Source organism: Ctenopharyngodon idella, chromosome 13, assembly GCF_019924925.1.
Source record: "Ctenopharyngodon idella isolate HZGC_01 chromosome 13, HZGC01, whole genome shotgun sequence".
NCBI lineage: Eukaryota > Metazoa > Chordata > Actinopteri > Cypriniformes > Xenocyprididae > Ctenopharyngodon > Ctenopharyngodon idella.
In genome coordinates this window covers 6,124,135-6,145,861 of record NC_067232.1, presented here as the reverse complement: position 1 = coordinate 6,145,861, position 21,727 = coordinate 6,124,135, and the positions used below count along the sequence as shown (strand labels likewise).

Below are 21,727 nucleotides of genomic sequence, written 5' to 3'. Positions count from 1 at the left end.
ACACACACACACACACACACACACACACACACACACACATACACACACACACACACACACACACACACACACACAGTTTGTGTATATTTTAAAAATATATTAATGCAGATCACATGCATTTTAAAAACTGACATTATCAGTCCCCACTTTTGTTGCTTCATACTCAACAAAATGGCAAAGCTGGTCTTTTCCGTACCACCTATTTATTTGTTTGTTTGTGCCTATTCTTATATTCTTATTAGAACACACGAACACACTTATCAAAAATGATATCAGACTATTCTTGCACTTTACACTATAGAAATTCTGCGTAGACATTTTTTTTCCCCCCTTACCCATCATAATTTTGTCTAATGCATTAAGTCAAAACTGCCATTGGTGTCCCATCCAACAAACAAACAAAAAAATAGTGACTGATGCCCCTGGTCTTATGGTATTATTGACAGTATGATATTAACATGTATAACATTAGTGCAGCAGAGCATCTCTTAGTTTTGCTTTAATGATGGCTTAAAAGCCTTACAACTGATTCACTGGTTCCCCACAAACCCACATCCGTTTGATTGACACATGCCTCCCTGGTTGTTGGGACATGTTGCTGATTGAGGCATGGCATGCGATTTCCCACTGAACCCCATCCCTGATTTTCACTCATTACAAAGCCCTCTGAAAGTCCACGGTGTCTCCTCTCAGAACTGATTTCTCCAGCTTCTCGGTTTCCCCCTCGTATGGCTCCTGCGGCCGAGGCCAGTCGCTTGGGCAGGCAACAAATGGAATCAATTTATACCCCTGGAGCAAGGTGGTTTTGATGACATTTAAAATGTTCACAACGTAAACTCTGGATATAAACATTTCAGGTCAGGAAGAGTTTAGAAATGTCTTTCATAAACATGCACAGGGAAGATTTTTGACTTGTTTTTGATAGATGGCCAGTCGTGTGTTCAAAATGTAATTCAATTTGTCATGCTATGTCCTGACAGACAGACAGAGAGAGAGAGGAAAGTTATGGAAGATGCAGGAATTAATCAGGACTTATTAGTTCTGACCAGAAGTGTGTATTTGGAAAATTAAAGCAGGTTACGATATCTGCCTTTAGAGAAACTCAAATACACATTAAATAATGAAATCATTATTTAAAGTCAAAGTGAACATATACATATGCTCAAATAGAGGCTGAAAAATACAGATCTTATACGTGAAGGGAACAGTACTGTTCAGTGACCACAGAAGAGTGATATAAGCATTGAACCTTTCAGTGAAAACATGAATGTTTATTTAGCAATGTAGCCTACTGCGGCTCTGACAAAAAATTTAGAAACAGTCCATTGATTTATTTTGATGTATTTATTTAATCTTTTTTTTTATTTTTGTCCAATTTTTCTCTGATACAACATTTAAAGTGTTTAAAGGTATTTCAGAATAATGGAAATGAAATAACATTTAGGTTAAATAATTTTTATTATTAAATAAAATGCAAATGTTCAAATCTAAACTAACTGTGTGTGTGTGTGTGTGTGTGTGTGTGTGTGTGTGTGTGTGTGTGTGTGTGTGTTTGGTTCAGGTAAACCATATGTTATGGTGACAAAATGTCCCCACAAAGATGGAAATATCCAAAATCCTTGTCCTTGTGGGGACATTTTTGCTCCACAAGAGGAAAACAGTTTATAAATCACACTAAGTGAAGTTTTTTGAAAAAATGTACAAATGCAAAAAGTTTTCTGTGAGGGTTGTGTGTAGGGCTAGGGGACAGAATATACAGTTTATACAGTATCACAATAATTATCTATGGAAAGTCCCCGTAAAACATGGAAACCCAACACTGTGTGTGTGTGTGTGTGTGTGTGTGTGTGTGTGTGTGTGTGTGTGTGTGTGTGTGTGTGTGTGTAAAAGCTGCATATTAAGTCATTTTTATTCTGTACTAAAGCAGGTAGGAATTCTCCACCCCTCGTTTTTATATTCTTATACAAACAAACAAACTTTTTTACTGTTCCTGATCATTAAATATTGGGGATGCACTGGAATTGCAACTAGGCTTAATTTCCCAGCCTTGTGGCTTTAGCGTTAGTGTTAGAGGACAAGGTTAGTGTTAAAACCCTACACTGTAAAAGTCTCTTTCTGCAGCTTGACCATCTTAATTGATCCTCCATTAGTGCTTTATTGACACTGTGTCCTTCGTCCTGTGCCTCTTTTATAGATACTAATAAAATGTTCAAAGTCCCTGTGCAGCTCCTTATCATGCAGCAGTGTTTTTATGCCCTGCTTACACCAGGAGTGTGACTCTGTCTCTCTACTGTACAGTCTGATGATGAGGGTACGGTTTCACAGCCCCTTCCTTCATGTCGCAGCCTGGCACCATTTTATGACTGGAAAAAGAGAAAGAGGAAAAGAGAGAGGCATTAAAAAAGAGATATATAAAGACGCACAAGATTGGGTGGGGGGATGCAGGAAAATAAGCAAACTTTATTTTCTGATTTGTACAAATATGTTGAATGATTTTATTAAATACACACATTTCACAAAAGCATTTACCTTTTTCCCAAAGCTATATAAATAAAGCCTATTTCATCTATGGCTGACTCTGGCCAAACTCTGGGGGAAATAGCGACTATAATGACAGGCCTCTGATTACAGTCTGTGCGCATTGAGTTACTTGTTGTTATTGGTTTAAATCATATATTTCCGTTTCTAGGTGGAAAAAGAAATCAGCTGGATTTAGGAATGTGGAATATGGTGGAATTAATAACCCTAGAAGGATATGATGTGAGCAATTACTGTATGTACACTACTGTAAATGGTAAAAGTGTATCAACATATGTAGTCTGATCTCCAGTGCTGCTGCTGGGAATGATGAAGTTTTGTGGCTCAGTTATGACAGACCGAGAACATAGAACATAGAACATCATTATATCATATTTATTTATTTATATATTTTCAATGTGCAGCTGCATGATGACAATGTTCACAATGAAGCAAACTGATTACCAGTTTGCTTGAATGTTTTGCAGATGGTGAGACTTTTTTTTTTTATTGTAGGTCGGTCACTGAAGTTTTTTAAAGTGACTTATTTTTTTTTTATTTTTAAGTTTGTTTACATTAAAAAATGTGCTATATATTACATAAAAAGATAGATTGGTCTAATTTTAATCTAAAAAGTAAGACTGCTAGTTGGTCAAACTAGTTCTCAAGTCACAGTCTTAACATAGTGGCTATGTTTTTGCAACTGACCCCAGAACTGCAAATTGTGTGGAAGCAACAATTGTTTTGTTAATGTGATATTATTTAGGGTGACTAAATGTTGAATGGTGAAGATGCCTGTAAAAAAAAAAAACAGTTTAATGTGTGTTTGGTAGAACAACTGTTCCTGTGATTTTTGTGGAAAAGTTACACTGTTAAAATCTAGAAATAATATTTATGCGGTGTTTATGCATGGGGGAAAGAAAGGATGAGAAAGTGTTTGTCTGTGTTTGGATGCATCCATGTGAGTGTGTTATAAATATGATGCATTGGGTGGAAATATAGTACCAGTTCAAACTCTTTAGCATTCGCAGAGTTTTCTGTTTTGGTCCACAGTTTAACTACCTAGTAGCAGCCCTGTACCACATATAGTTACAGAGTATATTATCTTGAAATAGTCTTGCTTTCCATGAAGAGATGCAAGAACAACTAAACCTAAGTGAATAATTTGCTGAAACACCTTAAGCTCCTTTCAAACTAAATTACAAAATCAAAGTAGCACTTGCAAATAATTATGCTTGTGTTTTTGAATCAGGGTACGAAGGAAAACAACAATTAACAGTGAAAGTTCCCTCATTCACTAACTTTGTCGACTCGCTCTGATAGGAGAGGAAGTATCTGTTTACTTTGTGATTACGACAATTTTGCTGTCGCGGGGCAGCAAATTCAAACCAGTCGTGAGGCTAGATTACTCCAGACAACGTGAAGTTCGTACGGCCGCGCACATCCAGTCCTCCGCCATCGGCTGCGATTTCTTCAAAGTAAAATAAACCTTTATACATAATTACAGAGAATTCTGTATATTTTTCTGTCCGTTCCCCTCTAACAAAAAGGGTATATTTTAAGGGCCAAGCATGTCACGCTTAACCACCGGCCTACAAAGTAGATCACACATCGGAGGACCTGACCCGAGTCTCTTGTTTATTCAGAGCAAATTCTAGAGAGAGGGTAAAAGGAGCCTTATTCAGTGCACATACCAAATCGCATGGACTGTCATATTTAGACAGTTCATATATCCCCGCTTCAGAGTTGCCATGTCGTGAAAACATTATCAAAGTAAATATTATGACTGTACACATGTTCTTTTATGCAAAGAGCACTAGTGTGAAGTTGGGTCCAATCTTCGGGCCTTGGGCCTGACTCCTGAGAAGGTGGTGAGACGGCTGTGAACATGAAAGCACTGAGGTTGCTTAAAAGCATAACTGGGTTATCAGCCGGGTCTTGATTGCGTTATTATTCAGTGCTACTGTTTTTCTTATCAGTCAGTCAACATTTCAGGTCAGGAAACAAGCTGGAGAGACGCGTTTGGCTGTGTGCCATGTAGACCTGAAAGCATGCACCTCAGAAACCCCACACGTGTGCGTACGGTGAGATCTGGACAGTGTCCCTGTGACCAGAGAAGGATGTGAACAATTACCAATTCTCAAAACACTACTTTACCGTAGTTAAATATATTACACGCCTTACACCCACAGCGGCCGCGGCCCTCTCTCGCTGCAGCCTGCGATATGTGGACCTTACAGAAATCCAGCCACCTTCAACAGGCACAGTCTACTGCAATTAACCAATCATCATAATCATCATCATCATTACCATCATCATCATTATAATCATAAACTCACTGAACATGCTTTGTACAAGGTGCTTCACACTAATTTACACCAGCCAATGTTAGTTTTTGTTTTATTTTCACTTCTCTTATTGGGAGAGAATTTTAATATATGAGTTTAGAGCTTATATGAAAATATCCATACACTGTTCTGGTTTTACAGATAAGAGTACAGTAAGAGATACAAAAAGAGATTTAGGGCAGAACGGGGAGTGTTGTAACAGGATAAAAAAATAAAATTTTAGATCTGGCTTATAATTTAATTTGACCTATTAATGGATGTTAAATGGGTGTTAGATTCTGATGTTTAATTTGATATATAACATCAACCTTTATATTTAAATGTTAAAAAAACTAAAATTATCATGGCTGAGCAAACAGAGAGGGTTGTAACATTACTTTACAATGTAAATTTACTGGGCACACAAAGATTGCACAAAACGGGATGTGAGAGAGAGCTGTGAGAGTGACTAATACACACACACACACACACACACACACATTTCCTGTTATGTATTTTAGAGTTGTTAACCTATGATTTACGAATTTGCATGTATTTTTATTATTTAATTTGCTGCTATGGGATAGTTCACCCCAAAAATTCAATGTCGTTCCAAACCTGTATAACTTTTTTGCATGGGACACAAAAGAAGATATTTTGAAGAATGATTCAGCTGTTTTTGACCATATGTAAACCCTAATGCTCAAAATAATTAACTGGTTTGAGTAGGACAAACTTAAACAAGTTAGTTCAGTCAAATTAACTTTTATGAGTATTTAGCACTTTCTTTTTCTTTCAAGTTCACAGAACTGATATATTTTAAGTGAACTAAACTGTTTCATTGTTTAGAATTTTATTAACTTATTTCTTTTCATTTAGACGATCTTAAGTTTAATTGAAACTGGCTGGGATTTCTATTTCCCAGCATGCTTTGCCCATGGCACTTGAAAGGGAGAGTAAATGCTAAAATTAAAATAAAATTTTTGGAGAGTTACTATCATGGTGACTAGTGGTGCATGTGGCTTGGTTTGAGAGCAAGTATATGTTAAATGCTTTATATTGCTGTACTCATTTAGCAAGTGCTATACCATGCTATTGTTAACATGTTAGCAAATTAGCAAGTTAGCATTTTCTGAATTAGCTTGTTATAGCTAACTATGTTTACACTAATAAAAATTTTCACATTGAGATTACATGAAAATTAAGTTAAATGTATGAATTAGTGTACTCAAACATTTCAAGTTAAGAACAATTAAAACTGATTGTCTTAAAATTTTTGAGTTTTGCTAAATTATTTGGGTTTACTGTCCAAAACCGACCCATTGACTTATTTATGGACAAAAAAAAAAAAAAAAAAAAAAAAAAATCATACAAATTGTAAATGATGACAGAATTGTCATTTTTAGGTGAACTATCCCTGTAAAGTTTTACCATTTTACATTATGGGGATGGGGAGGACATTAAAAAAAAAAGAGTAAATTTTATTACCACAATAAATTAACGCACAAAATGTAGGCTAATTGTCCATCATTTTTTTAGGTTGTAACACAGCACTCTTTGTACTTGACAATGTAGATTTCTAAATTAGGCTTATAGTTTAATTTGTAGCAAGCAAATATAAGAATATTACATAAAAGTTTGACGCGTAAAAAACATTGAAACATCACCCTTAAACACGCTCTCCCCTATAACGCATAATAATAATTGTTGCTAATTAGGCTATGCCATACATGATGTATTGAGAGTTTCAACTTGAAACCTTGTTCGAAAACCCCCCACAATATTCTGATGTATTTTCTCAACTGCATCTGCATGCATACAGTTAAGAAAACACAGCCCCCCGCACATAAAACCTCTATAAAATATCTAAACATTTTGTACAGGACACTGAGTCCGCATGAAATAAAGACAGATACAATCCCTCCGGCCATATGGGTGTCCACTTCTGTAATCCCAACAGACTGATCCACTCCGTATTCAATATGGGGTATAATTGCCTCTCAATGCGAGGAAACGCGCAGCGCATGGTTGCGCTGACTGCAACACACAGGCCCCAGTGACACTTGGGTGCTGTAGCACAGGAAAAGGCAGAACCAGTTCATTTTGATCCTGGATTTAAGAGATGAAACAGTCCTGATTGCCACAAATCAAAACCTGGACTGTAATTAGTGAACGCGGACATGGCTCCTCCATGCATCAGAGACAAATTAAACAAACAATTATTTCTGTCCTGCGTAACCGCTTCTCGGAAGCTCAAGTTAAACCGTCGGTCGCCTGACACACGCACACGTTAACTCTGTGCATTAATAAATCTAATTTACTGAAGCTGTCAGACGCAATTAGAAACGAAACGCAAAGTTTATTGCGATTTTTCGGTGGTGAAGGCTTTTCCTGAAATAGGCGCATTTGGGAATAGAATACAAATCCAAATCACCTACAACAAACACTTAAGCGAAATAAGCATGTTTATCACACACACAAAAAATGGTTTTAATGTTGTAGCTATAAGTGCTCTTAAAAAAAAAAAAAAAAAAAGCAAATTGTTTAAATAGGCTAATACTAATAATATTAGGCTAAATAAAAATAACAAAACAATACAAAATAATAATTACAATGAATGTCTAATATATAATTAGGCTATTATTTTTATTATGCGTTTATACATTTGTTTAGGCTACATATATTACTGCATTTTGTTTACGTAGGATAGAAGTAGCCTAATTTCAGAAAAATGTTCTAACTAACAGATTTCGCAGGTTTAAATGTGGGCATTTTGTGGACAGTCTTATATGGTCGCACTTGCAATCTGTGGTCGTTTCTGATTTATGGACAGCCAACGGGATTGCGGGAGAGGCTTACACTCAATCACCAGTTCAAGCTCCTCCGACATCACGCTAAACTGAGGGCATAATGTGTCCACTTGGGCTAAAAGCCGGTGTACGGTTGCATCGCAGTAGCATCTGCCTAATAGATATTGCAGAGACTGAAAACAAATGGGCTTCTTCTTAGTGTATGCTGTATCACTTCACACCGCTCACAGGTAGAGTCTGTCTGTATAAATGCTTTATCTTAAGTTTATCTCTAAATGGCCCGCTATAACCGTTCTGATGAAAACAATCACTGAGAGTAATGTGTTTAGCTTTAGCTTATTTTACAATTTAACATCCGCCTCTACAGACATAAATAAGTATCCACGCTGTAGCCTAAACATTACACATATTATTCACGTTTCTTGAAAGATAAACTAGACAAAATCGGTGTAGCAAATATAAGAAATCCGCTTTATTTGTGGGATCGGCTAATATCTAAACCTGCTAAACTCACTCATTCAGTCAGACGCTTTCCAGAGCGCCGCTTTAATGATTGTTGTCAAATCATATGATTAATGACTCCACAACTGCAGCTTTAGCTGGAACAGTGACTTATTTTTTTATGACCAAACAGACATAAGACACAGACAGTAAGTATTTGCTTATAATATAATATAATATAATATAATATAATATAATATAATATAATAATTATTTCAAATAAATTAAAACAAAACCAGCAAAAAAATATATAATTACATGAAAGGTTGGAGTAACAAAATGATGGATTTTGAGGTGTGTGTATATGTGTGTGCAATAGCTTGATTTAATTAATCATCCTCAAATCACTAAACCTCTAAATTAGAGTAATTCAGGAGATAATTATGCATTAAGTCCTTTCTGAGACCAATATAATCTGATTTTATTGCTTTACATCTGTGGTACAGAGTTACAAATAATTCTCATTTGAATATTATGCAAATTCCCAGCAGGCATCACACATATCCTCAGGGTAGCTATGAAAAATAATTAAAATGAATGAATACATATAAACACAGATTGCATACAATAAATTTAAACGATGATATTATCAAAAACACAATTCATGATAATAATTTGCATTGCTGCAGGCAGTAATGGTTTGTAAATAAAGGTGTTTGTGAGCTGGTGTAGAGGGTGATTGTGTGTGTGAGTGTGTGTGTGTGTGTGTGAGAGAGAGAGAGAGAGAGAGATGCTTCACTTGTGGTCTCCATGGTCATGTACAGCACGGATGAAGGTTACTGTCTCTCTTGTGTCAGTGTGCAGGTTACTGTTTCTGTGGTCACATTGGCCTCTGTCTAGGTTTAAGTGTGTGTGTGTGTGTGTGTGAGTGCAGACTTTGGCTCGGTCTTATTCTGATATATTACCATTTGATCCTTCAGTTTCCTGCCATTGATCAAGCCCCACCTATTCAGCTGATGGGCCAGAGGAGAAACCCGATCACCTAACAAGAAAGAAGCAGAGGAGAGAGGAAGGAGAAAATGAGAGAAATGGTACAAGCCTTCACCACAGCCTCTTTTTCCTTTATACCTAAAATACATCCCACTCAGTGCATCTCAGTTTTACTGTATCTACTTTACATTTACACATAATTCATCAGCAGCAGCTTGTCACCATAAACCGCCTGTGATTCACATTCAGAAATGCTACCAGGCGACTGACAATGTTAACCTTATTTAGCATGTATTTAGCGTCTTCCTAAACTGTACAAAGTGTCGCAGTGTTCACACACAGCAAACACGTCTTCTATATGTGTCGCTAAACCACAGACAGGCATTACAGTATCATATTTACTCAATGATTATTAGCTGACAGATCTGTCATTAAGGCAAATATCAGGAGAGTGGCAATTATAGTCTGTGGATTCCTTTTACACTGACATACATCATCCTCATCTTCTCTTTTACACATACACACACAAACACTGAGAGACTGAGTGACAGTAGATCAGCTAGCCTGGCCCCGTGGAGGTCATAACCCACACCATCTGGATCTGATCACGCTGTGCACAGAAAGGTGCTGCGTTTGCAAGGTATAGCCCCTTTAGCAGTGGGAACCTGCTACGCTGTTGCTCTCATATTCGACTGTTGAAGCTGGGCATCTGAATGCATATTCATACTTTGGTAATGCTGAAAGACAAGTGTAATGTTTGGAACTAGCGTGTGGAAAACTCAGATGTTGGCAGCTTTTATGTGATGATTTAGCCATCCAATGTAAATGCCCAAAACATTATATTCTCCCATGTGAGGGAGGTAAGAAAACAATGACAGAATTTTTGTGTAAAAGAAAACGTTAACGTGTGTCTGTCAGGAAGCTGTTCAAGTCTATGCTTGGCCTGAGAGAGCTCAAGTCATTCACTCCAGCGGTGTAGCTGTCAATTACTGTCCTTATCGGCTTACAACTGGAGAAGGTGAGCGAGTGACAAACCTCTCTTTGAGGTTTTAGGTTACACAATATGGTAACAACAAACTGTCACTGGGCTTTAGAGGCCTCATCGAGGATCCTGGGGAATTCCTGCCCTGGGTCAATGCACATAGTGTCTGATTCCAGAAGGTTTGGGTGAGATTATCTCTTTGTAATGAACTTAAACTTCAAAAATCTGTGTTAGCTGACCAATATCCGCAGTGTTCAGATGGATGGCTATGAAGTGAGGATTGAGCTAAAGTCTTTTTTTTCCTCTTGTTGACCGGATTTTTTTTTAACTAGACTTATTGAGTACCACTGTAGTAAATCTGTGGCACTTTAAATGCTGACGGATACGTCTCGCACCCGGTGATATATAAAGTTGGGTCTCAGTAGCCCATGTCCTTCTGAGGAGTCTTGTGGTGCCCTTGTCACAACGGCACTGACAAATGATCAGGCTCAAATAACGGCACACTGCCTCTGTCAGTTCCACAGAGACATGTAAACAATATTTTGATGAAACTAAACTAAGCGTGTAAACGTTTCTCTCCAGAACCACAGCAGACCAACACTCTATTCTACCTGTCACGGCTGTAGCCTAAATTTCACATTACTTTCTCTTTGTCTATAACTTCTGAATTATTTAGCCAGAGAGTTAAGTGAACAGAATCAGGCTCATGGGACATAATGCATGTAGATGGGAAAACTGTGCCAATTTGAATCTTAAAAAATGAATTGGTCTTATTTTCTGTAATAGTTTCTATTTGCCAGAGTTTTACATAGCATTTCTTTACTATAATATGATGTTCATGATTTTTGTAGCATAGCACATTATTAAACAAGCAAAGTTTTTTGTACATTCTAAAAAAAAAAAAAAAAAAAAAAAAAAAGCAGGGTTAAAAACAACCCAAGTTGGGTTGAAAATGGACAAACCCAACAATTGGGTTGTTTTAACTCAGCCGTTGGGTTAAATGTTTGCCCAACATGCTGGGTGGTTTTATTTAACTCAACTATTGTTTAAAAATGACTGTATTGCTTGTTTAAAATGAACCCAAAGTATGTTGGAAATTAACTATTAATTTATTAAACATTAATTTATTAATGTTTAATAAATTAATATTTATTGATAAGTTTAATGAATAATAATTAAAAAGTAAACATTTATTAAATTGCTTATTAATAATGTTCACCTTTTGATTATTTTGCCTCTGAAATGATTTAATTTCCAACCTATTTTGGGTTTATTTTAAGATAGCTATATAGTAATTTTTAAAGAGTAGTTGAGTTAAATAAAACTGCCCAGCAAGTTGGGCAAACATTTAACCCAACCGCTGGGTTAAAACAACCCATTAGCTGAGTTAAAACAACCCAATTGTTGGGTTTGTCCTTTTTCTACCCAACTTGGGTTGTTTTTAACCCAGCATTTTTTTGAGTGTACAATTACATCCTAATTAAATGTTAAGACTTTAAAAGGATAGTCCACAATAAAATGAAAAAGTCTGTAATTTACTCATCCTAATATTGTTCCAAACCTGTTTGACTTTATTTCTTATGCAGAACATCTAAGAAGATATTTTGAAGAACGTTGAGCAAACAAACAACATTGGAGCCCATTGACTTCCAAAATATCTTAATTTATGTTCCACAGCAGAAAGAAAGTCATACAGTTTTGTAACGACAGGAGGGTGAATAAACGACAATAAGGTTGGAGGAACAGCTTAACTGGCATGATGAAGGGCATACATTATTATTTAGATAATGAAACTCAGATATTAAATCACATTAAACTGTATGATAAAGTCAGAAACTGCTGTTTAATAATGTATTGTTTAACAAAGCAACCTCTTAATTTTGCAGATACAATTACAGTTCATATTGGTGCCATATAAAATCATTTCCTATATTGCTAGTATGTTTTTGGCATTTAAAGGTCAAAATATGAATTCTTGGACCAAAATAAAGCATTTAACATGAGGCATAAAATTAAGCTAACAAAAATTAAAAAGGCTAAAGTATATCAACTTCTATGTTTGCTAAATTTATTCGCTAGTAATTCTTACCAAGCAATGACAATTTATCAAGTCATAAGGAAGATATTCAGGTTCTACAAAGTACATTTTTAGTAACACTTTACAATAAGATTTCAAATACTTAACATTAGTTAACTATAAAGTTAACATGAACTAAGACTTAAATACTTTACAGCATTTATTTACCTTAGTTAATGTTAATTTCAACATTTTACTAATACATTGTTGTATTTATTAACATTAGTTAATGCACTGTGAACTAACATGAACATACAATGAACAGCTGGATTTTTATTAACATTAACAAAGTTTAATAAATGCTGTAACAAATGTATTGCTTTATGTTAGTTAATGCATTAACTAATGTTAACAAATGAGACCTTAAGTGTTACTACATTTTTATTACCAGATACAAACCATCTCAATTTTATATTTAGTTTAAAACAAAAACATTGCAGCAAATGACCTGTCTGCAAAAGTCTAATAACCTGTTTCTAATTGGTTAAAAAAATGTCACTGTTGACTAAAGATCACTCCAAAGCATCAATGGTTGCCATTGTTGGTGAGCAAAAGCTGAGAGCGCATGAAAGACATGGGAAGCAATAAAACCACCCAAGGGCTCAGATTTCTTCCTCTTTATTCATATCTCCCTCTAAAGCAATTATCCATTTAGTTTGCTAATTTAGCTTTTCCTTTAAGTCTAGCATGAAGCAGGGAGAAATTAAGACCTCAGATGAAGAAAAGACATCTTATCAGAATACATCAGCCTGCCATCACAATGATAAGTGATGGTTATTACTCCAAGGGTCATTTCACTGTTTATGCTATTTCACAATAATGTTAAGCGGCTCGTATTTTACATGTGACAAAACATCAGTCTGTATCTTTTCAGCAGAATCTTAAAGTAAATAAACGGGGCCCTACCATAGCACTCCCCTACTGAGAGCAGCTAAGATTGCCCCATCACTCTTTATTATTTCTCTACTTCACTCCTTGCTTTTATGCATTTTATTAAGAGCTGTAAAGCTAAGAGTCTTTTATATAAAATATATACAAACTTCATTTTATTAGACCACAAGCCACAATTTCACTGTTTGACAAGAAAATAAGTTGAAGTGAAAAAGTCACATTGCTCAGCTTGATCTAGAAGGCATTTAAAATGTCACTACATCTGACCAAAGATATCTTTAACAGCATCGATGCATCAACAAAGGCTGGATAGTTGGGCTAATGTAGGACTAATGCAGCAAGCGGGAGCTTGTTTTTATTACCGCGCAGCCCAGTGTTTGTGCAATTTCTCGATTTTCTAAAGCCCACGTTGACAGGCCCACTCTTTGAGCCAAGCCCCAGCAGATGTCCAAACATCGGTTAATGTAACCAGCAGGACCCGTGCACCCAGTGCACAGAAAAAAAACCCATGGTGGCCAAAGCAGAATAACTCAACTGGAATAGCCAATGAGTTCACACATCCAGGAAACAGAGAGTTTAATGTAATGTTGTGGTTTAACAGTTATAAACAAAGCAGACATCTTCATCCCAGCATAATCTTGCGAGGACTTCTTTATGTGACTTTCTCTGCAGGAACCACTGGGATGAATCACTTGACCTCTGATCCACAGGCAGTGAGGGAAGTGTGTGTGTGTGTATGGGTTTCTGAGCCAAGTAAGTTAACTAAGTAAGTGTATTGCAGGATACAGAATGTGAACAAACAGATGTTTTCTCTTTTTTTCTTGTTCCATAAACAAACACAAACTACCATTCAAAAGTTCTGCTTAATGTTTTTTTTTTTTTTTAAATCTAAGATGCTTTAACTTATCTATAATGTGCTTTAGATTTTATTCTGAGTCTTTGTAATTTGTGTTATACAGCACAGAAAACTTGTAACAACAAACCAAAGGTCTGAATAATGAGATGTTATATTTTTGTCTTATCTGATTGCTAAACAGTATTTTGTTTCTGTTTTGTGTTCCCATTTTTTCTTTTTTAAAGCAAGAAATCATTAGAGTGACCTTTCTTGGTGTTTGCTTTTGATCCTGTCTGCCTCCTAATGTAGAGTTTGAGGAAATGATCCAATAAAACAGGATCATCTGTCTAAGAGCAAGACAGCTATGAGCAAATCAATATGATACTGTATACTTCAGCGTCAACTCACCTCAGAGCAGTTCTTCAGCCTGTGCTGGTCCAATTCTGAGGGATAAATATAAATGTTATACTTATATAATTACTTATATATTTATAATACATCTTATGAAAGACCCTGGGTTGAACATTGAAGTATATATATCAAAGCTTTATGAATCTTTTGTTTCGAATCGGTGGTTCGGATCGCGTAGCAAACTGCCAAAGTCACGTGAACTATTGAAATTTCGAAACACTTATGACGAAACGAAGCCTCGTTTACTGAAATCACGTGATTTTGCCGCTCCGAACCACTGATTCGAAACCAAAGATTTGTAAAGCTTCGAAGCAGTGTTTTGAAATCGGCCATCACGAGATATTGTTGAAAAGTCATTATTTTGTTTTTTTGGCGAACAAAAAGTATTCTTTTCGCTTTATAATATAAAGGTTTAACCACTGTAGTTACATAAACTGTTTTAAATCTGTTTTTAGTACCTTTCTGGGCATCTGAAAGTGTTGCTGGCAATGCAGGCCTCACTGAGCCATCGGATTTCATCAAAAATATCTTAATTTGTGTTCTGAATATGAACGAAGGTCTTACGGGTGTGGAACAACATGAGGGTGAGTAATTAATGACAGAATTTTCATTTTTGGGTGAACTAACCCTTTAATATAGAGCTGTAAACTCTAAATGCTACATTCCACTACCATCTTTTTGAAATAATGCTGTCATACAAAGCCTTTTGCTTTTTGCTCCCTTGCTTTGAACAAATAATAAATAAAAAAAGTCGTAGTTTAAAAAAAAAATCAAAACGAGACTGTAAAATATGACAGTATGGTTTTAAGTTTTATGCAGTCTAGTCCAGCAGATCTAGTCATACTATGGTCAACCTTTTTTAACATTTTGTTTATGAGAAACAGGAAATAATGATATAAAGTCAAGATAAACAATCTTATTTTCATACTCCCTTTGCAAGTTATCATCATCTTCTTCTTTGATGAAGTCCTAGTCAAACTTAATTATGGCATAAATATACTGATTGCTCCTTACAGCAGAAGTTTCCATTGAGGAGGAAAACTATATATCAAAACCAGAAATTTTCACTCTTCATAACCAATTTATGGTAATTGTCATATTGATGAAAAGACAGTTATGAAATCTGTTTTTGTAAATGTCAGGTTTTCATTTCAGAACAACCCATTGCACAGACTTTCATGTCATGGTTCTCTATTATTTGTTTTTCCACTGCCTGTTGGGTATCTCGGCACAGTACAATGATGCTTTCGTTTGTTTGGGCCTCCACAAGGATGAGAAGCTCGTCTGAATCAGTCATTGTTTGTTTAGTCGCTATCTACCCTCCATATTTGGTTTACAACTAAACTTTGCAACTTGAACTCTCCGCATCAAAATGATGGTTCACTTGAGCAAACCAAAAACAGATCTGAAACAAATTTATGCAATGTTAGTTTTCAACCTAGCTCTCTTAAATAGCACAAAAACATATAATTGTAAAACCCCCTGGTTATGATGTTTACCAAAAATAGCTTTACCTCAAATATCTGCACATATTATTTGCTACTAGCATTGGAGAATTAAATAAACGCAGAGAGAAGTGTAACTGTAATCTCGGCTGTAGGGACCCGAGGCTGTGCCGTTGTATCCCCAACAAGTCATCAGGATCAAGTTGCTATCCACTGAGGGGGTTGAGAGAGGATTGAGTGTTAACCATCATGGCTTCCCTATAAACATGTAATCACACTGACACAGAGCCTATTGTGTTAAGGAGCAGAGAAAGAATGGGCAATAGGGAAATGTTGGATGGAGAGAGAGATTGCAAGAAAATGAGTGGAAAAGAGCTAAAAAAAGATGCTATAAAGGAAGAAAGTGAGCGAGTGACTGAGACAGAAAGGGAAAGGGAGCTCTGTGTGGATGGATGGGCCTGCAGGCCATAGGGACTGGTGTAACAGCCTCTCGCTCTCAGGTGTCCAGTCGATAACTGATGCATTAGTCTAGAGCTCTTTGCCGGTTTTGGGTTTAAACACACATTTTCTTAATACAACATGACCCCATTTCCCTCTCTCATTAATCATGAAACACAGTTAGACTGGCCCCTTCGGTCTCTGACAAAGGGGGCAAACCTACTGTTGAACCCCTTTCACACTGCTCACATTGACACGTATGTGCCTGTTGACTGATGATAACTGCTGGATATCTTCTAATACACAGTGTAACTCAAAAGTTAAACTATGCGTTAATTTTTGTGCTGATTTGTGATCTCAGTATACAAGTTTTCATATTTGTTTATATTTTATATTTCCTGTTAAGCCCAAACCTGGACATCCATGATGGGCTAATACGTGGATTCCGGAGCAACTGTGTACGGTGTCTCTTAAGGTACAGAAAATACATCTGCCTCATACACAAATTCCTGTGGTTTGTAAAAGTTTCATAAAGTTTATCCTACAGACGTCTGTGACACATGCACGTATCTGTAAGACACACGTGAGCGAGGATTTTCTCATTATATTTCAGCTCAGACTTTGTCATCACATCATGGATTCTAGTTGTTTGCTGTTTGCCATTGGTGTGTTTCCAGCCACCCACACAAGCTCGTCCGGTCTCTTACCCAGCAGCCCTCAGTCCTTCGGTAGTCACATGTGTCAGATATTCCACTGTGACTAAACATTTCTGCTCCCATTGGTGTACACAGTTTGAATTCCTCAATTCATCTTATAAACTTGTTTATGAAAGTAAACACTGTGCCTTACGGACACAGGTCATGATCATTATCCATAATTTCAACAAAATGGTACCGGGCAGGTCTTCAGAACAGAGAGTAATTTGTAGTCTGCTAATTCATAAAGAAAAATACAGTTATTTTCCAGCAAGTGTAGTGGTAGTAAATCCCTATGTTGCCAATGACAAAAGTCTGACGTTTGTTAATTTGTGAATATTTTATCAAAAGAACACAATAATGCCAAAACCATAAAAACAATTGAACGTACAATACCATTCAAAAGTTTGGACACACCTGACTTTAATATATGCCGCTCATGATTTCAAATAATCATAATTCGATTAACAGGAAAGTCTTGATCTAAGGCTTTTTTAGACTATATATGAATTTCTGTACAAATCACACTCACACACACGCATTATGCAGTGAACAAAAAATTAAGACTCTGCAAAGAAGTTTTTTTTTAAAGCATTTTATAATAATTATTAATAATTGATAATAATAATACATTTTATTTAAAATTATTGTATTATCAAAAATGTATTTATTATATGTATGTGTGTGTATATATGTATGTATGTGTGTATATATATATATGTATGTGTGTATATATATATATATATATATATATATATATATATATATACACACACACATAAAATACATAAATTTTTAATAATACAATAATTTTAAATAAAATGTAACAATACATTTTATTTAAATATATATATAATTTTTAATTCATTTAGATATAATGGATTATGTATTGTTATTATATATATTTTTTTATTATATATATATATATATATAATAGCAATACATAATGCATTATATTTAAATGTATTAAAAATTATATATACATATAATTGTTAATACATTTAAATAAAATGTATTGTTTTATAAAATGTTTTATATATATAACAATACATTTTATAAAACAATTCATTTTATTTAAATGTAATAATGCATATATATATATGTGTGTGTGTGTGTGTGTGTGTATAATATATATATATATATTACATACACACATACAATACACAAGCATACCTATACTTCCATATATATAGCTTAATGACTTTATTATAAATATTTTCCACATTTCTAGTAATATCAAAGAATGAGTAAGTCTAAATTTTTTATCTAACTTTTTTTAAGTAATGAATCAACTTTTTATGTATGTTTATTATGTATTGCTTTTGAATTTGTAATATGCTTTATTTATTATTATTTAAATATATTTTTAAACATAAATATTTAAAAATATTCATTTTATACATTTTTCAGTACATTAAATACAACACCTATTTGTAGTGTGCTGTTGAAATAGTCATGTAAACACATCAGTCTAATGAGCTGTCATTATTCCCACAGTATGGACTGATGAGAGATTGTGACCAGTACATCCATCTTGTGTTCTCAATAAGACTAGAGAGCTGAACCTGGGTGAGGTCAAAGCCGCCGTACTCTCTATGGGTTAAAGCTGCCTGTGTGAGTGACTAGCGGCAGCTCTATAAAGGCTTGTGAGATTGTGCAGGAAATAGAGGAAACTGGAGTCTGAGGGAGACTGGGAGACGGAGGCCACAGCAGAGCAAGGAGGAACAGGTCAGATTGGGTTTACTGGCCTGTCAGTCTGTCAGTGATACCCCCACTGCATCAGTCCGTCAGCACTGCGTATAACACACACACACACACGGGACACACGTACGCAACTTAAAAATACCCTTTCATTACAAATTTGTGGAGTGCTGCAAAATGAGCTAGCCTAAATTTTTATAATCCAGAGCTAGCTGATTAACACCCATTCTGAGTAGATGCAAATATTGTGGATTTTAAATATGGAAATATATTTTGGAAAGCTGTTTCATCATCCGTGGCAAAAACTTTGGAGAAATTCAATCCAAAACTGTGGCCGTATCGATGAGTGACAGGATGTTGCGGGAGAAGCAACACCGTGTACACAGATACCTTTGGTGATACTGTGAATGTCTTCCAATATACACACTCATACACACACCCCCACAACACACTCTCAGGGATGGTATTTCAATACACAGACTGGGCAGTATGGAGCGCTTTCTGTCTGTGTGGTTTCCTGTGAAAGCTTAGCAGCTGATTTTACCATCGACCACAACAATAGGCCTGACACCAAATACTCCCAAACATACACACACAAACACACACATACAGAAAAGATGAGACCAAGAGAGAGAGCTCATTGGATGTGTGTTGTGTTAGAAGGTCAATAAGATCAAAATGTTTATCTTGATATGTTACCAACCCTTCTTTCAGACATTAAATCACCTATTGCCTATTAAGGCATTAAGTTAAACAGTTCATAATTGTCTGCTAATCTGCCCTCTGCCACCATGTTCAATATCATGATTTGTGAAGTTCCATCATTGTTGTCTTCTGTCTACTCAGGGACACTCTCTGGCTGTGAACCTGATAGGCAGACCAATTTAGACCTTGAGATTCTATCGATATCAATCCCCATGTAGCCTCTTACCCAGTAAAGGCCACTTAAGCACAAGAGGTCCCATCAAGTTAACATGGATTCCCTCATCAATCACCTGGATGGACGGACAATGGGCTATTTTAAAAGTTGCAGAGCCCAGACAAAGAGGTAACAGTGGCAGTATTTTAAGCATGGTGATATGTCAATAGTTGTAATGTTAGCTACATGCTACGTACCTGCACATGTACATGCACTTTAAACAATTTCTGTTGGACTAAATATACTGTACTATACTATATTTTAATATACTTTAAAATTTAATTTATTTCTGTGATGCAAAGCTGAATTTTTATCAGCCATTACTCCAGTCTTCACTGTCGCATGATCCATCAGAAATCATTCTCATATGCTGATTTGATACTCAGTTATTATCAGTGTTGGAAACAGTTGTGATGCTTAAAGGGTTAGTTCAGCCAAAAATTAATTACTCACCCTCATGTCGTTCTACACCCGTAAGACCTCCGTTCATCTTCGGGACACAAATTAAGATATTTTTGATGAAATCCGATGGCTCAGTGAGGCCTCCATTGCCAGCAATGTCACTGAACCTCTCAAGATCCAGAAAGGTACTAAAAACATATATTTAAAACAGTTCATGTGAGTACAGTGGTTCAACCTTAATATTATAAAGTGATGAGAATACTTTTTGTGCGCCAAAAAAACCAAAATAATGACTTTTCAACAATATCTAGTGACGGCCGATATCAAAACACTGCTTCAAAGCTTTACAAATCTTTTGTTTAGAATCAGTGGTTCGGATTGCGTAAACGAAGCCTTGTTTACTGAAATCACGTGACTTTGGCGCTCCGAACCACTGATTCGAAACAAAAGATTCGTAAAGCTTTGAAGCAATGTTTTGAAATCGGCCATCACAATAGAGACCTCACTGAGCCATCGGATTTCATTAAAAATATCTTTTGTGTTCCGAAGATGAACAAAGGTCTTACAGATGTGGAACGACATGAGGGTGAGTAATTCATGACATAATTTTCATTTTTGGGTGAACTAACCCTTTAATATTTTTTTGGAACCTGTGATACTTTTTTCAGGATTCATTGATGAATAAAAAGTTAAAAAGAACAGCATTTATTTAAAATATAAATCTTTTCTAATAATATAAATCTTTGCTATAGCCTTTTTTCAGTTTAACACATCCTTGCTGAATAAAAGTATTAATTTCTTTCAAAAAAGAAAGAAAAAAGATACAAAAGATTTCTATATTAAATAAATGCTGTTCTTTTTTTTTTTTTAACTTTTTATTCATCAAAGAATCCTGAAAAAAGGTATATAAAAAAGGTTATAAAAAAAATATTAAGCAGCACAACTGTTTCCAACATTGATAATAAATCAGCATATTAGAATGATTTCTGAAGGATCATGTGACTGAAGACTGGAGTAATGGCTGATGAAAATTCAGCTTTGCATCACAGAAATAAATTATATTTTAAATAGGGATGCAAGATATATCGGCCACTATATCGGTATCGGTCTATATGTGTTTATTTTTTAATGTTATCGTTATCAGCCTGATAAGAAAATTTGGCCGATATATTAAAACCAATAAATAATGGATTATTTCCTTCAGCTGAGACACTTCAGATGCGCGCTGTCCGCCATTATGGTTTTGACTTGCTTGAAATATGATTGAAATAACAGGAAAATACAGTGCAACGTACAGCCAAGTCTGTCATATAGGCTACATAATATTATAATGAGAATTATAATTTTGTGCTTGGGACATGGATTTTAATGGTGAGACTTTTGTTTTTGTAACCAGGCTCTCAAAAATTATATAAAAATTTTGATTTAGATTTATCGGGCAATATATCGGTTATCGGCTTTCAAATGTAAAGAGTTATCGGTATCAGCCAAAATTTTTATATCGGTGCATCCCTAATTTTAAAGTATCTTAAAATAGAAAACCATTATTTTAGATTGTAGTAATATTTCATAATATTTTTTTTTTCTGTATTTTTGATCAAATAAATGCAGGCTTGATGAGCATAAGAGACTTCTTTCAAAAATAGTAATATATATTTAAAGCTACTAGACTGAAATCATACCTCAGGCCTCGGTGTTGTGTTTGCTTGCTCTGAAAGACAGGTCTATCTACTGTCCAAAAGATATCAATATTTGTTTATATTTGTTTATGTACACTTGGACAGATAGTAGTTTGACGATGCAAAAATGCACTGTAGCTTAAATATATCTGTGTATTTAAATGTAT

The 21,727-nt window shown here is 35.4% G+C and overlaps 1 long non-coding RNA gene across 2 annotated transcripts in view; it reads right to left on the bottom strand.

Annotated features, from left to right (window-relative positions):
- Nucleotides 1-1,194: 1,194 nt before the first annotated feature.
- LOC127525587 (uncharacterized) overlaps nt 1,195-21,727 on the bottom strand; it is a 38,158-nt gene continuing 17,625 nt past the window's right edge. The window contains exons 2-4 of one of the 2 annotated variants that reach the window (XR_007933378.1): nt 19,933-20,069; nt 9,061-9,137; nt 1,195-2,363 (exon numbers count right to left, since the gene is read on the bottom strand). This is a non-coding gene — a long non-coding RNA (uncharacterized LOC127525587). The remainder of the gene's footprint in view (nt 2,364-9,060; nt 9,138-19,932; nt 20,070-21,727) is intronic. The other variant, XR_007933377.1, reaches the window with a different exon arrangement.